Source organism: Mesocricetus auratus, unplaced genomic scaffold (assembly GCF_017639785.1).
Source record: "Mesocricetus auratus isolate SY011 unplaced genomic scaffold, BCM_Maur_2.0 Super-Scaffold_100013, whole genome shotgun sequence".
Classification (NCBI taxonomy): domain Eukaryota; kingdom Metazoa; phylum Chordata; class Mammalia; order Rodentia; family Cricetidae; genus Mesocricetus; species Mesocricetus auratus.
The window spans coordinates 11,115,466-11,133,934 of NW_024429196.1; positions in this window are offsets into that span (position 1 = coordinate 11,115,466).

Genomic DNA, 18,469 nt, shown 5'->3' on the forward strand with positions numbered 1-18,469 from the left:
TCTAAATATGGACTTACTTGATTTGTCTGCAATGCTTGAATTTCCTCATCCTGATGTTTTGTTGTTGATTGCAAGCTAGAAATTTCATGGTTAAGCCTGAAATACATGTTTCAGATGTTTACTGCACACACATTTGATAATACCCAATTAGATTAAAATACATGTTTACGAATGAGTTGTGTTTACTGCAAACATTTAAAAATACACAACCAGATTCTGAACAAAACTGTGAATGATCATAGGAATTCTGAACATTTTGACATACAGTGATTTTGAAACTGTACCAGTCTTTGGGTGGCCCTTTGTCTGTACACACTTTAGAGGTAATATGAACAAATGTGAGTTTTCTTAGTTGTCTTAGTGTTACTGTGTATCAAACTCACAGATTCAAACACACAACACATACACACCTCCACTGAGCTTCAACAACCAAAGTAAACTCTGCATTTCAGGTAAACTAAGTACAGATTTTCCCTCTGGTTTCAAAAGTGTGCAATTAGTATGTATTATACAAATTCTATCTTGGCACGGCTGGCTTCCTGGTATGCACTCAATCTATTCAGTACAGTGCTTTCATCACAGAACTCTGCAGATGATCTCCATCTCTCAAACTCATAGTACAATCCTCAGTGTTCACACAGTACCTCATGCCTCATGTAACTAGAAGAAGGGATAATTAGGGGAGGCCCCAATGGTCCTGCTGCCACACACAGAACACTGTCATCTGGCCTTTCCTGTCAAAGATAGACTAGAAATGCTCTGAAATGTTTCCCCACAACAACCATTGCTCTATCAAGTTGACTTCTCAGATATCATCTCTGCAGTGGGGAAACATGATTGACATGGGAAGTGGGTACCACATCATCACTGCTCTAATAACAGTGGCCATAGGCTCATTAGACTTATGGAACTAATTCATGGGCATAGGATAGAATCAGGAGCTATGGTTTACAGAAGGCCCAGAAGAAGATGAGCCTAATGAGACATTCTGATGTGAGCTCATGATACCAGAATGTCCATAAAAATGAAGACATCAAGGGCTGTGGTCATGAGGTTTCTGGTGCTATTAAATACTCTTCCTGAGAGTTGGCCAGAAGCGTCCGCATTACATTCTTTCAAGGAATTTGGATCCAGTCTCTGAAATGTTCATTTATATGAAGTTAAATATAGCGGGATAGTTTATTTAGTGGTGGAAATCTTTACAAATCATTACTCTTAAGGCTGTGACATTGTTATTGTTCATATTTTACCAGAGTTTACAATGATATTCAAGTGTAAAAATGTTGGGCATCAGAGAGATCCCATGCTTTGCCCCACCCATCATTGTTTGAGGAGATTGGGTGAATGGCGCTGAAGTCAGCAGCCCTATCTCCTATCTCCTATCATCTGCAACACTCAGGAGGGAAGACCTTGCCCCTCACCTGGGCAACAAAATAGAGCTGATCCTGCTGGCAGAGGTGTGGGTGAGAACTGCCCCCATTAGTTATCTAACAGCAAGAATGGAAGACAGCTAGCCCTGAGGTCATAAGGGTGAGAGAGCTGCCCCTATCCCCCACCAGCTGAAACACATATGCAGTGGATGTACTGTACCTCCACTGGGCAGTACAATAAAGCCAATTCTTTTGGCAGAGCCAGCCATCTGTGAGCATGGGAGAACTGTCTGCGTTACTCATCTGTAACATGGCAGCTTAGGAAAATGAGAGATGCCCTTTACTTCTGCCTCAAACAACCATTCCAGAGCCCATAAATTCCCCCAGCTTCAGTAGAGATGGTCCTGTCTCTCATCAGCTGCAGCACTCCAGAGAGAGGCCCCTATACCACACCTGGAAAAAACAGTAGAGTTGCTGCTGCTGTGTGGTTTTGGGAGATCTGACACTGAGGACTTGATAGCAGGAGAACTAGTCCTGCCCCTTGCTTGTCACTGCTAGGGGTGAACTTGCCAGGACAACACAGGAGAGCTCACCATGGTGGTGAGGACAAGGGAGAGCTGGCAGGCTCAACAACCCTGAAGTTGCCCAGGCCAGAACCAGGCATATGAGTTAGCCTGCCCCAGCATCCACCCCATCTGTGATCTCCTGGGAAAATTGAATGGACCGGTCCTGTAGACCCCAATCTGCAGGACCTCCACAACCCAGACGATCACCAGGATAATAAAGATTGATTCCACTGACAGCCTAGCATCGACAGTGTAGCAGAAACCAGAAGCCTCGAACCAAACCAATGACTCTGTGATGAACACTTACTTGCAAGTAAAGATATATGGATAATAGTGTTAGGTCATGGATGAAAGATTTAAAAATTAATTCGTTACCTATCAATTTCTTTTAATAGTTTATTCTCTTCTTCCTTCCCATTCTCTGAATGCATTGTGAATGCTTGAATTGATTGGTTCTGAAAAAAGTACATAAAGTACATTTTAAAATTATATGTATGATATTAAATATATCTTTGTCAAAATCTCTTAATCCTAAAATTCAGTGATCATTATGGAAGAGGAGATGTAAAGACTGTTAAGAGTGCAAGGCAATGGATTATGCAAGAGTATTTCCTGGATACAACAGGGAAGTAGCTTATATGAATTCACAGCAGGCAAGATAGCATGCAGAATAGTTGTCCAGGCTCATGGCCAAGAGAATTCCCGCAAGGAGGCTGAGGTGGCTATATACCGAACCCTAGCCCGGAGAGGTTGGCAGTGATCAATGGGAAAAGGATGAATGATTTTCTTTGTGGGAAGAATCTTTGCTGGGTTGTCACCATCCAAAGGATGCTACACATCCAGACATGTATGTGTAACCAAATTGACATAATTCACTTAAATAAGGAATAAAACATGAAGCTGAGCGTTTGGTGAATTGAAGGCAGGTATGAGATGAGTTGGGGAAGGGTAATATATCATCAAAATATATTGTCGAACATTCTCAATGAACTATTTAAAATAAGAAAAAAAGACTGTCGTTAGGTAAATGTGCTTGTCTATGATCTAGTACTTATTCTTTAATAAAGCTAAATATTACAGATAACTAAAACTCAAGATATCACAGAAAGGTTAAGGGTAAAATGAAATCCAAACTTTCATCAAATGTTTATGAATATCTTATAGATATACATTATGATGATATATTGGCAGGGATCAAAAATTCAATTAGAGATTAGTTTTGCACACAGCATAGTTATCAGTAGTCAAACACATGAAAATTAAGAGTCCTTCAAATGGTAATTGGGTAAGCCAACTATGGTAAATATGAACTATTGAGTGTAGACAAACTGAGAGTTTATCATTAATCACTTAACACCTGCAGGACATGGAAGATTCTGTTTTATTTTCATCCTAGAAGTCTGGAAGTAAAGTAAATCACAGCATTTATTTGTTATGAGGCTGGGCTACATAGTCACTTTCTCAGAGGTTAACCTGAGCTACATGGTCCCTGTCTCAAAAAAACAAATCTTTTTGTCAGTGTAATAAATTTTACAAATTCAGAGAACTTCTGTAAACTCAGAGAATTTAAACTACTATTCACCAACAGTTACAAGATGGTTATATCAAATATATGACCAGGTAGAATATGCATAAATCCCAAAATGTGGTTGTATATTACTGCTAGACATGGGAAATTTTCGACTCAGTATTTCAGAAATTAATACAAAAATGGGCTTAATATATATGGACTTACTTTTGTTGCCAGACTCTTTATACTTTCTTCTGCTTGATGATTTTTTGTTTCTTTTAAGTCAGAAATTTCCTGATTAACCCTAAAATACATGATTCAGAATGTGTTTAATGCACACATTTGAAAACACCCAGTTTGATTCTGAACAATACTGTTAATGATCATAGGAATTCTGAACATTTTGACATATAGTGATTTTTGACAGTATACCAATCTTTGTGTGGTCCTTTGTTTGTACATACTTTAGAGGGAATATGAACAAATGTGAGTTTTCTTATTTGTGTTAGTGTTACAGTGTATCAACCTTATAGATTCAAACAAACAACACATACACACCTCCACTGAGCTTCAACAACCAAAGACAACCATGCATTTCAGGTAAACTAAGTGCACAATTGTCCCTCTGGTTTCAAAAGTGTGCAGTTCGTATGTTTTATACAAATTGTCTCTCGTCACGGTTTCCTTGCTGGAATTCATTCGATCGTTCAGTATCCTGTTTTCATCAGAGAATTATGCAGACGTACTCCATCTCTGAAACTGAAGGTACTTTTCTGAGTGTTCCTGCAGAGCCTCACTCCTCATGCAGCTAGAAGAAGCAATATCTAGGGGCTGCCCCATTGTCCTGATGACGCAGACAGAACTCTGTCCATCCAGCATTTCCTGTCATGGTAGACTAGAAATCGTCTGAAATATTTAGCCAAAACCACCGTTGCTCTAACAACCTGACATGTCCGATGGCATCTCTGCAGTGAGCAAATGTGATTGACATGGCAAGTGGGTACCACTTCATCACTGCTATAAGAAAAGTGGCCCTGGGCTAAGCAGACTTATGGACCTTATGCAAGGGCATATGAAGGAATCTGGCGCTATGGTTTACAGAAAGCCCAGAATAAGATCAGCCTAATGAGACATTCTGCTGTGAGCTCTTGATACCAGAATGTCCATAAAAATGCGGACATCCAGGACTCTCATTATGAGGTTTCTGGTGCTATTAAATACTCTTCCCGAGAGTCGAATGGAAGCATCCACATTACATTCTGTCAAGGCCTTTGGATCCATTTTCTGAAAATTTCATTGATGTGAAATTAAAAATAGCGGGATAGTTCATAGAGTAGTGGAAATATTTTGTAAATCATTACCATGAAGGCTGTGCCATTGTTATTGTTCGTGTTTTTAGCAGAGTTTGCAGTGATATTCAAGTGTAAAAAAGTTGGGAATGCCTTCACGCACACATCAATGTTTGAGGAGAGTGGGAGAACTGTCCCTGAGGCATAAGGGCATGAGGGCAGGAGAGCAGCAGTCCCTGTGTCCCTGACTCCGGCCATCTGCAAATCTCAGCAGAGAAGACCTCGCCTCTCATCTGGGCAGAAAAATAGAGATGATCCTGTTGCCAGAGGTGTGGGTGAGAACTGCCCCCATTTTTCACCTAATAGCAAGAATGGTAGTGAGCTAGCTCTGAGGTCATAAGGGTGGGAGAGCAACCCCTGTCCCCCACCAGCTGAACCACTATGCACGAGAAGTACTATACCTCCATCGGGCACTACAACAAAGACAATACAGTGGGCAGAGCCATCCCTGTATCTGTGAGCATGGGAAAACTGTCCCCACTCCTCATCTGTAACACGGCGGCATAGAGAGTGGAGTGATGCCGTTTTCTTCTGCCCCAAACACCCGTTCCTGAGCACATTAATGCCCAGGCTTCAGTGGAGCTGGTCCTGCCCCTCATCAGCTGCAGCACTCCAGATACAGGCCCGTATACCATACCAGGACAACACGGTAGAGCAGCTGATGCAAACTTGGGTGTGAGAGATCTGACATTGTGGACTTGAAAGTAGGAGAACTGCTCCTGTCATTTGCTCATCCCTGCAAGAGGTGAACTTTCCAGGACAACACAGGAGCTCACCATGGTGGTGAGGATAATGGAGAGCTAGCAATCTGACCAACCCTGCAACTACCCAGCCTCAGAACCAGGCATATGAGTTGGCCCACTGCAGCACCCAACTCATCTCTCATCTACTGGGAAAATTAATGGCGCCATCTGCAGATCACAATCTGCAGGATCTCCACAACACAGATAATCAGCACGATAATAAAGAGTGGTTCCACTGACACCTAGCATCGATAGCGTAGCAGAAAACAGAGGCCTTGACCCACACCAATGACACTGTGTGATTAACAGTTACTTGCAAGTAAAGATATATGGGGAAAGGAGTTTGGTCATGGAAGAATGATTTGAAAAATGAATTCCTTACCTACTTATCTCTTTTTCTAGTTCACTTATGGTTTTTTCCCGATCCTCCAAGCTGCATTTCAATGACTGAATTACGTCATCCTGGAAATAAAGTACATATATATTAAAATTATTTCTAGCTTCTAAACATATCTTTATCACATGCCCTGTTCTCAAAACTCAGTGATCACTACGGAAGGGGGATGTTAAGATTGTTAAGGGGGTAAGGCTGTGGATTATTCAAGAGTGTTTCTGGACACTGCAGGGCAGCAGCTTCTATAAATTCCTAGTAGTCCAGACAGCATGCAGAGGACTTGTGCAGGTTCATGGCCAACAGAATTTCAGAAAGAGCAGGAGGTGGTTACAAATAGCTACTCCTAGCTTGCAGTGGCTGGCATTGATCCATGTGAGAAGGATGAATGATCTTCTCTAAGGGTAGAATCTTTGCTGTGTTGTCACACTCCAGTGGATGCTACACATCCAAATATGTACGAGTAGCACAAATTGCACATAATGAGTAGAATGAAGGAATAAAACATGCAGCTGGGTGTTTGGTGAAGTGAGGCAGGTATGAAATGAGTTGAGGAAGGATCGTATTACCATCAAAATATATTGTCGAAAATTCTCAATGAAATGTTTAAAATGAGAAAAAACTGTACTGTGGGAAATGTGCTTGTATAATGGCCTAATCCATATTCTTTAAGACAAATAAATATTACAGATAACTAATTCTTAACATATCAAAGTAAGGCTTAGGTTACAATGAAACCCAATTTTCAACAAATATTAATATCTTTTAGTTATACATTATGATGATGTATTGGCAGGGATGAAAACTTCAATTTGACATTAGTTTTCCACACAGCATAGTTATCAGTAGTCAAATACATGAAAACTCAGAGTTCACCAAAGGTGAAAAGGGTAAGCCAACTGTGGTAAATAAGAACTACTGAGTGTAGACATTCTGAGTGTTTATCATTAATCACTTAACACCTGTAGGACATGGTAGATTCTGTTTGATTTTCATCCCAGAAGTCTGGAAGTAAAGTAAAGTAAATGTGGCTATTTGGTCACATTCTCAGAGGTTAGCTTGGGCTACACAGACCCTGTCTCAAAAAAACCAAATCTTATTGTCAGAGTAATAAATTTTACAAATTCAGAGAACTTCTGTAAACTCAGAGAATTTAAACTATTATTCACAAACAGTTACAATATAATTATATCAAATATATGACCAGGTAGAATATGCATAACTCCCAAATTGTGGTTGTATATTACTGCTAGACACGGGAAATTTTCATCTCAGTCTTTCAGAAATTAATACAAAAATGGGCTTAATATATATGGACTTACTTTTGTTGCCAGACTCTTTTTACTTTCTTCTGCTTGATGACTTGTTGTTTCTTGTAATTCAGAAATTTCAAGGAGTAAGCCTAAAATACATGATTCAGAATGAGTGTGTTTACTGCACACATTTTAAAACACCCAATTAGATTCTGAACAATACTGTTAATGTCATAGGAATTCTGAACATTTTGACATAAGTGATTTTGACAGTATACCAATCTTTGTGTGGCCCTTTGTTTGTACATACTTTAGAGGTAATATGAACAAATGTGAGTTTTCTTATTTGTCTTAGTGTTACTGTGTATCAAACTTATAGATTCAAACACACAACACATACACACCTCCACTGAGCTTCAACAACCAAAGAAAACCATGCATTTCAGGTAAACTAACTGCACAATTCTCCCTCTGGTTTCAAAAGTGTGCAATTAGTATGTTTTATACAAATTGTCTCTCGTCACGGTTTGCTTGCTGGAATTCATTCGATCTGTTCAGTATCCTGTTTTCGTCATAGAACTCTGCAGACATACTCCATCTCTGAAACTGATGGTACTTTTCTGAGTGTTCCTGCAGAGCCTCATTCCTCATGCAGCTAGAAGAAGCAATAGCTAGGGGCTGCCCCATTGTCCTGATGACGCAGACAGAACTCTGTCCATCCAGCATTTCCTGTCATGGTAGACTAGAAATCGTCTGAAATGTTTAGCCAAAACCACGGTTGCTCTAACTACTTGACGTGTCAGATGGCATCTCTGCAGTGAGCAAATGTGATTGACATGGCAAGTGGGTACCACTTCATCACTGCTATAAGAAAAGTGGCCCTGGGCTAAGCAGACTTATGGAACTTATGCAAGGGCATATGAAAGAATCTGGAGCTATGGTTTACAGAAAGCCCAGAATAAGATCAGCCTAATGAGACATTCTGATGTGAGCTCTTGATACCAGAATGTCCATAAAAATGCAGACATCCAGGATTCTCATTATGAGGTTTCTAGTGTTATTAATTACTCTTCCCAAGAGTCGAATGGAAGCATCCACATTACATTCTGTCAAGGCCTTTGGATCCATTTTCTGAAAATTTCATTGATTTGAAAATAAAAATAGCAGGATAGTTCGTAGAATAGTGGAAATATTTTGCAAATCATTACCAGGAAGGCTGTGCCATTGTTATTGTTCCTGTTTTAGCAGAGTTTGCAGTGATATTCAAGTGTAAAAAAAGTTGGGAATGCCCGACCCACACATCAAAGTTTGAGGAGAGTGGGAGAACTGTCCCTGAGGCATAAGGGCATGAGGGAGGAGAGCAGCAGTCCCTGTCTCCCAGACTCCGGCCATCTGCAAAGGTCAGCAGAGAAGACCTTGCCTCTCATCTGGGCAGGAAAATAGAGATGATCCGGTTGCCAGAGGTGTGGGTGAGAACTGCCCCCATTATTGACCTAATTGCAAGACTGGTAGTGAGCTAGCTCTGAGGTCATAAGGGTGGGAGAGCAACCCCTGTCCCCTACCAGCTGAAACACTATGAATGAGAAGTACTATACCTCCATTGGACACTACAAAAAAGCCAATACATTTGGCAGAGCCATCCCTATATCTGTGAGCATGGGAAAACTGTCCCAGTTCCTCATTTGTAACACGGCGGCATAGAGAGTGGAGTGATGCCGTGTTCTTATATCCCAAACACCCGTTCCTGAGCACATTAATGCCCAGGCTTCAGTAGAGCTGGTCCTGCCCCTCATCAGCTGCAGCACTCCAGATATAGGCCCGTATACACTACCTGGACAACACGGTAGAGCAGCTGATGCAAACTTGGGTGTGAGAGATCTGACATTGTGGACTTGAAAGTAGGAGAACTGCTCCTGTCCTTTGCTCATCCCTGCAAGGGGTGAACTTTCCAGGACAACACAGGAGCTCACCATGGTGGTGAGGATAATGGAGAGCTAGCAATCTGACCAACCCTGCAACTACCCAGCCTCAGAACCAGGCATATGAGTTGGCCCACTGCAGCACCCAACTCATCTCTCATACTGGGACAATTAATGGAGCGGTCCTGCAGACCCCAATCTGCAGGATCTCCACAACACAGATAATCAGCAGGATAATAAAGAGTGGTTCCACTGACACCTAGTATCAATAGCATAGCAGAAAACAGAGGCCTCGACCAAGACCAATGGCACTGTGTGATTAACAGTTACTTGCAAGTAAATATATATGGGGAAAGGAGTTTGGTCATGGAAGAATGATTTGAAAAATCAATTCCTTACCTACTTATTTCTTTTTCTAGTTCACCTATGTTTTTTTCCCAATCCTCGAATCTGCATGTCAGTGATTGAAATGCTGCATCCTGAAATAAAGTACATATATATATTAAAATTATTTGTAGCTTCTAAACATATCTTTATCACATGCCCTCTCATTACGGGAGAGGGATGTTAAGATTGGTAAGTGGGTAAGGCTGTGTATTATTCAACAGTGTTTCTGAACACTCCTGGGCAGCAGCTTCTATAAATTCACAGTAGTCCAGACACCATGCAGAGGACTTGTGCAGGTTCATGGCCAACAGAATTTCAGAAAGAGCAGGAGGTGGTTACAAATAGCTACTCCTAGCCTGGAGTGGTTGGCATTGATCCATGTGAGAAGGATGAATGATGTTCTCTAAGGGTAGAATCTTTGCTGTGTTGTCACACTCCAGTGGATGCTACACATCCAAATATGTACGAGTAGCACAAATTGCACATAATGAGTAGAATGAAGGAATAAAACATGCAGCTGGGTGTTTGGTGAAGTGAGGCAGGTATGAAATGACTTGAGGAAGGATCGTATTACCATCAAAATATATTGTCGAAAATTCTCAATGAAATGTTTAAAATGAGAAAAAAACTGTACTGTGGGAAATGTGCTTGTATAATGGCCTAATCCATATTCTTTAAGACAAATGAATATTACAGATAACTAATTCTTAGCATATCAAAGTAAGGCTTAGGTTACAATGAAACCAATTTTCAACAATTATTAATATCTTTTAGTTATACATTATGATGATGTATTGGCAGGGATGAAAACTTCAATTTGACATTAGTTTTCCACACAGCATAGTTATCAGTAGTCAAACACATGAAAACTCAGAGTTCACCAAAGGTGAAAAGGGTAAGCCAACTGTGGTAAATAAGAACTACTGAGTGTAGACATTCTGAGTGTTTATCATTAATCACTTAACACCTTTAGGACATGGTAGATTCTGTTTTATTTTCATCTCAGAAGTCTGGAAGTAAAGTAAATCACAGCATTAATTTGGTATTAGACTTGGCTACTTGGTCACATTCTAAGAGGTTAGCTTGGGCTACACAGACCCTGTCTCAAAAAAACCAAATCTTATTGTCAGAGTAATAAATTTTACAAATTCAGAGGTCTTCTGTAAACTCAGAGAACTTAAACTACTATTCACAGTTACAAAATAATTATATCGAATATATGACCAGGTAGAATATGCATAAATCCCAAATTGTGTTTGTATATTACTGCTAGACATGGAAAATTTTCGTCTCAGTCTTTCAGAAATTAATACAAAAATGGGCTTAATATATATGGACTTACTTTTGTTGCTAGACTCTTTTGACTTTCTTCTGCTAGATGATTTTTTGTTTCATGTAAGTCAGAAATTTCCTGATTAAGCCTAAAATACATGATTCAGAATGTGTTTAATGCACACATTTGAAAACACCCAATTTGATTCTGAACAATACTGTTAATGATCATAGGAATTCTGAACATTTTGACATATAGTGATTTTTGACAGTATACCAATCTTTGTGTGGTCCTTTGTTTGCACATACTTTAGAGGTAATATGAAGAAATGTGGGTTTTATTATTTGTCTTAGTGTTACAGTGTATCAACCTTATAGATTCAAACAAACAACACATACACACCTCCACTGAGCTTCAACAACCAAAGAAAACCATGCATTTCACGTAAACTAAGTGCACAATTGTCCCTCTGGTTTCAAAAGTGTGCAATTAGTGTGCATTATACGAATTGTCTCTCGTCACGGTTTCCTTGCTGGAATTCATTCGATCGTTCAGTATCCTGTTTTCGTCATAGAACTCTGCAGACATACTCCATCTCTGAAACTGAAGGTACTTTTCTGAGTGTTCCTGCAAAGCCTCATTCCTCATGCAGCTAGAAGAAGCAATAGCTAGGGGCTGCCCCATTGTCCTGATGACGCAGACAGAACTCTGTCCATCCAGCATTTCCTGTCATGGTAGACTAGAAATCGTCTGAAATATTTAGCCAAAACTACCGTTGCTCTAACAACCTGACCTGTCAGATGGCATCTCTGCAGTGAGCAAATGTGATTGACATGGCAAGTGGGTACCACTTCATCACTGCTATAAGAAAAGTGGCCCTGGGCTAAGCAGACTTATGGACCTTATGCAAGGGCATATGAAGGAATCTGGCGCTATGGTTTACAGAAAGCCCAGAATAAGATCAGCCTAATGAGACATTCTGCTGTGAGCTCTTGATACCAGAATGTCCATAAAAATGCGGACATCCAGGACTCTCATTATGAGGTTTCTGGTGCTATTAAATACTCTTCCCGAGAGTCGAATGGAAGCATCCACATTACATTCTGTCAAGGCCTTTGGATCCATTTTCTGAAAATTTCATTGATGTGAAATTAAAAATAGCGGGATAGTTCATAGAGTAGTGGAAATATTTTGTAAATCATTACCATGAAGGCTGTGCCATTGTTATTGTTCGTGTTTTTAGCAGAGTTTGCAGTGATATTCAAGTGTAAAAAAAGTTGGGAATGCCTTCACGCACACATCAATGTTTGAGGAGAGTGGGAGAACTGTCCCTGAGGCATAAGGGCATGAGGCCAGGAGAGCAGCAGTCCCTGTGTCCCTGACTCCGGCCATCTGCAAATCTCAGCAGAGAAGACCTCGCCTCTCATCTGGGCAGAAAAATAGAGATGATCCTGTTGCCAGAGGTGTGGGTGAGAACTGCCCCCATTTTTCACCTAATAGCAAGAATGGTAGTGAGCTAGCTCTGAGGTCATAAGGGTGGGAGAGCAACCCCTGTCCTCCACCAGCTGAACCACTATGCACGAGAAGTACTATACCTCCATCGGGCACTACAACAAAGACAATACAGTGGGCAGAGCCATCCCTGTATCTGTGAGCATGGGAAAACTGTCCCCACTCCTCATCTGTAACACGGCGGCATAGAGAGTGGAGTGACGCCGTTTTCTTCTGCCCCAAACACCCGTTCCTGAGCACATTAATGCCCAGGCTTCAGTGGAGCTGGTCCTGCCCCTCATCAGCTGCAGCACTCCAGATACAGGCCCGTATACCATACCAGGACAACACGGTAGAGCAGCTGATGCAAACTTGGGTGTGAGAGATCTGACATTGTGGACTTGAAAGTAGGAGAACTGCTCCTGTCATTTGCTCATCCCTGCAAGAGGTGAACTTTCCAGGACAACACAGGAGCTCACCATGGTGGTGAGGATAATGGAGAGCTAGCAATCTGACCAACCCTGCAACTATCCAGCCTCAGAACCAGGCATATGAGTTGGCCCACTGCAGCACCCAACTCATCTCTCATACTGGGACAATTAATGGAGCGGTCCTGCAGACCCCAATCTGCAGGATCTCCACAGCACAGACATTCAGCACGATAATAAAGAGTGGTTCCACTGACACCCAGCATCGAAAGCTTAGCAGAATCCAGAGTCCTCCACTCAGATCAATGACTCTGTTTGATGAACAACTACTTGCTAATAAATATATATGGGGAAAGGATTTTGGTCATGGACGAATGATTTGAAAATTGAATTCCTTACCTAGTTATTTCTTTTTCTAGTTCACTGATGGTTTTCTTCCCATCCTCCAAACTGGATGTTAATGACTGAATTTGTTCATCCTGGAAATAAAGTACATATATATATATATATATATATATATATATCAAAGTTATTTGTATGCTTTTAAATATATCTTTATCAAATCCCCTATTCTCAAAACTCAGTGATCATTATGGAAAAGGAGATGTTCAGATTGCTTAGAGGGTAGGGCAGTGGATTATTCAGCAGTGTTTTTGGACACTCCAGGGCAGCAGCTTCTATAAATTCACAGTAGTCCAGACAGCATGCAGAAGACTTGTGCAGGCTCATGGCCAACACAATTTCTAAAAGAGCGGGAGGTGGCATTAAATAGTTACTCCTAGCCTGGAGTGGTTGGCATTGATCCATGTTAGAAGGATGAATGATGTTCTCTAATGGTATAATCTTTTCTGTGTTGTCACCCTCCAGTGGATGCTACACATCCAAATATGTATGTATAGCACAAATTGCACATAATGAGTAGAATGAAGGAATAAAACATGCAGTTGGGTGTTTGGTGAAGTGAAGGCAGGTATGAAATGAGTTGGGGAAGGATCATATTATCATCAAAATACATTGTCGAAAATTCTCAATGAAATGTTTAAAATGAGAAAAAAAGACTGTACTCCGGGAAATGTGCTGGTCTAATCACCTAGTCCATATTATTTGAGACAACTAAATGTTGCAGATAACTAAGTCTTAACATATCAAAGTAAGACTTAGGTTACAATGAACCCAATTTTTCAACAAATATTTGCATCTTTTATTTATACATTATGATGATGTGTTGGCAGTGATGAAAACTTCAATTTGACATTAGTTTTCCACACAGCATAGTTATCAGTAGTCAAACACATGAAAACTAAGAGTTCACCAAAGGTGAAAAGGGTAAGCAAACTGTGGTAAATATCAACTACTGAGTGTAGACATTCTGAGTGTTCATCATTAATCACTTAAAACCTGTAGGACATGGTTGCTTCAGTTTTATTTTCATCCCAGAACACTGGAAGTAAAGTAAATCACAGCATTTATTTGGTATTAGGCTGAGCTACACAGTCACTTTCTCAGAGGCTAGCTTGGGCTACACAGATAATGTCTCAAAAAAAACAAATCTAATGTCAGAGTAATAAATTTTACAAAATCAGAGGTCTTCTGTAAGCTCAGAGAATTAAAACTACTATTCACAATCAGTTACAATATGAATATATCAAATATATGACCAGGTAGAATATGCATAACTCGCAAAATGTGGTTGTATATTACTGTTAGACACAGGGAATTTTCATCTCAGTCTTTCAGAAATTAATACAAAAATGGGCTTAATATATATGGACTTACTTTTGTTGCTAGACTCTTTTGACTTTCTTCTGCTAGATGATTTTTTGTTTCATGTAAGTCAGAAATTTCCTGATTAAGCCTAAAATACATGATTCAGAATGTGTTTAATGCACACATTTGAAAACACCCAATTTGATTCTGAACAATACTGTTAATGATCATAGGAATTCTGAACATTTTGACATATAGTGATTTTTGACAGTATACCAATCTTTGTGTGGTCCTTTGTTTGCACATACTTTAGAGGTAATATGAAGAAATGTGGGTTTTATTATTTGTCTTAGTGTTACAGTGTATCAACCTTATAGATTCAAACAAACAACACATACACACCTCCACTGAGCTTCAACAACCAAAGAAAACCATGCATTTCAGGTAAACTAAGTGCACAATTGTCCCTCTGGTTTCAAAAGTGTGCAATTAGTATGCATTATACAAATTGTCTCTCGTCACGGTTTGCTTGCTGGAATTCATTCGATCTGTTCAGTATCCTGTTTTCGTCATAGAACTCTGCAGACGTACTCCATCTCTGAAACTGATGGTACTTTTCTGAGTGTTCCTGCAGAGCCTCATTCCTCATGCAGCTAGAAGAAGCAATAGCTAGGGGCTGCCCCATTGTCCTGATGACACAGACAGAACTCTGTCCATCCAGCATTTCCTGTGATGGTAGACTAGAAATCGTCTGAAATGTTTAGCCAAAACCACCGTTGCTCTAACAACCTGACATGTCAGATGGCATCTCTGCAGTGAGCAAACGTGATTGACATGGCAAGTGGGTACCACTTCATCACTGCTATAAGAAAAGTGGCCCTGGGCTAAGCAGACTTATGGAACTTATGCAAGGGCATATGAAAGAATCTGGCGCTATGGTTTACAGAAGGCCCAGAATAAGATCAGCCTAATGAGACATTCTGATGTGAGCTCTTGATACCAGAATGTCCAGAAAAATGCATACATCCAAGGCTCTCATTATGAGGTTTCTGGTGCTATTAAATACTGTTCCCAAAGGTCGAATGGAAGCATCCACATTACACTCTGTCAAGGCCTTTGGATCCATTTTCTGAAAAGTTTATTGATGTGAAATTAAAAATAGCGGGATAGTTGATAGAGTAGTGGAAATATTTTGCAAATCATTACCCTTAAGGCTGTGACATTGTTATTGTTCATGTTTTTAGCAGAGTTTGCAGTGATATTCAAGTGTAAAAAATGTTGGGAATGCCTTGACCCACACATCAATGTTTGAGGAGAGTGGGAGAACTGTCCCTGAGGCATAAGGGCATGAGGGCAGGAGAGCAGCAGTCCCTGTGTCCCTGACTCTGGCCATCTGCAAAGCTCAGCAGAGAAGACCTCGCCCCTCATCTGGGCAGGAAAATAGAGATGATCCTGTTGCCAGAGGTGTGGGTGAGAACTGCCCCCATTTTTCACCTAATAGCAAGAATGGTAGTGAGCTAGCTCTGAGGTCATAAGGGTGGGAGAGCAACCCCTGTCCCCCACCAGCTGAACCACTATGCACGAGAAGTGCTATACCTCCATCGGGCACTACAACAAAGTCAATACATTTGGCACAGTCATCCCTGTATCTGTGAGCATGGGACAACTGTCCCCATTACTCATCTGTAACACGGCGGCTTGGACAGTGGAGAGATGCCCTTTTCTTCTGCCCCAAACACCCTTTCCTGAGCACATTAATGCCCAGGCTTCAGTAGAGCTGGTCCTGCCCCTCATCAGCTGCAGCACTCCAGATACAGGCCCCTATACCATACCTGGACAACACGGTAGAGCAGCTGCTGCAGGTTTGGGTGTGAGAGATCTGACACTGTGGACTTGAAAGTAGGAGAACTGGTCCTGTCCTTTGCTCATCACTGCAAGGGGTGAACTTTCCAGGACAACACAGGAGAGCTCACCATGGTGGTGAGGATAATGGAGAGCTAGCAATCTGACCAACTCTGCAAATACCAGCCTCAGAACCATATGAGTTGGGCCACTGCAGCATCCAACTCATATCTCATCTACTGGGACAATTAATGGTGCAGTCCTGCAGACCCCAATCTGCAGGATCTCCACAACACAGACAATCAGCACGATAATAAAGAGTGGTTCCTCTGAAACCCAGCATCGAAAGCGTATCAGAAACCAGAGTCCTCGACTCAGACCAATGATTCTGTGTGATGAACCCTTACTTGCAAATAAATATATATGGGGAAAGGATTTTGGTCATGGACGAATGATTTGAAAAATGAATTCCTTACCTAGTTATTTCTTTTTCTTGTTCATTAATGGTTTTTTTCCCATCCTCCAAACTGGATGTCGATGATTGAATTATTCCATCCTGAAAATAAAGTACATAATATATACATATATGTTAAAGTTATTTGTATGCTTTTAAATATATCTTTATCCCATTCCCTATTCTCAAAACTCAGTGATCATTATGGAAGAGGAGATGTAAAGGTTGTTAAGAGGGCAAGGCAGTGGATTGTGCAAGAGTGTTTCCTGGACACACCAGGACAGGAGCTTCTATAAATTCACAGTAGTCCAGATAGCATGCAGAAGACCTGTGCTGGCTCACGGCCAACAGAATTTCAGCAAAGAGCAGGAGGTGACTATATATTGCTACCCCTACTCTGGAGTGGTTGGCTTCTGATCCATGTGAGAAGGATGAATGTTGTTCTCTAACGGTAGAATCTTTGCTGTATTGTCACCCTCCTGGGTATGCTACACATCCAAATATGTATGTGTAGCACAAATTGCACATAATGAGTAAAATGAAGGAATAAAACATGCAGCTGGGTGTTTGGTGAAGTGAATGCAGGTATGAAATGAGTTGGGGAAGGATCATATTATCATCAAAATACATTGTCGAAAATTCTCAATGAAATGTTTAAAATGAGAAAAAAAGACTGTACTCCGGGAAATGTGCTGGTCTAATCACCTAGTCCATATTCTTTAAGACAACTAAATGTTGCAGATAACTAAGTCTTAACATATCAAAGTAAGACTTAGGTTACAATGAACCCAATTTTTCAACAAATATTTGCATCTTTTATTTATACATTATGATGATGTGTTGGCAGTGATGAAAACTTCAATTTGACATTAGTTTTCCACACAGCATAGTTATCAGTAGCCAAACACATGAAAACTAAGAGTTCACCAAAGGTTAAAAGGGTAAGCCAACTATGGTAAATATTAACTATTGAGTGTAGACATTCTGAGTGTTCATCATTAATCACTTAACACCTGTAGGACATGGTAGATTTTGTTTTTGTTTTCATCCCAGAAGTCTGGAAGTAAAGTAAATCAAAGCAGGAATTTGGTATTAACCTGGGCTACATAGTCACTTTCTCAGATTCTAGCCTGGCTTCCTAGACCCTGTCTCAAAAAAATAAATTTTATTGTCAGAGTAATAAATTTTACAAATTCAGAGAACTTCTGTAAGCTCAGAGAATTTAAACTACTATTCACAAACAGTTACAATATGAATATATCAAATATATGACCAGGGAGAATATTCACATCTCCAAAAATATGGTTGTATTCTACTGGTAGACACAGGAAATTTTCATCTCAGTATTTCATAAATTAATAAACAATGGGCTTCATAAATGTGGACTTACTTGGGTTGTCTGACACTCTTTACTTTTCCCTGCTTGACGATTTGTTGTTGCTTGTAAATTTTCAAGTTTAAGCCTAAAATCAGAATGAGTGTGTTTACTGCAAACTTTTGAAAACACCCAATTAGATTAGGAGCAATACTGTGAATGATCATAGGAATTCTGAACATTTTGACATATAGTGATTTTGAAACTGAGCCATTCTTTCGTGGTCCTTTGTCTGTACACTTTTTTTTAGGTAATATGAACAAATATGGGTTTTCTTACTTGTCTCAGTGTTACTGTATATCAAACCTTACAGATTCAATCACACAACATATACATAACCTCCACAGACCTTCTACAACCAAAGAAAACCATGCATTTCAGGTTGTGCAATTAGTATGGATTATACTAATC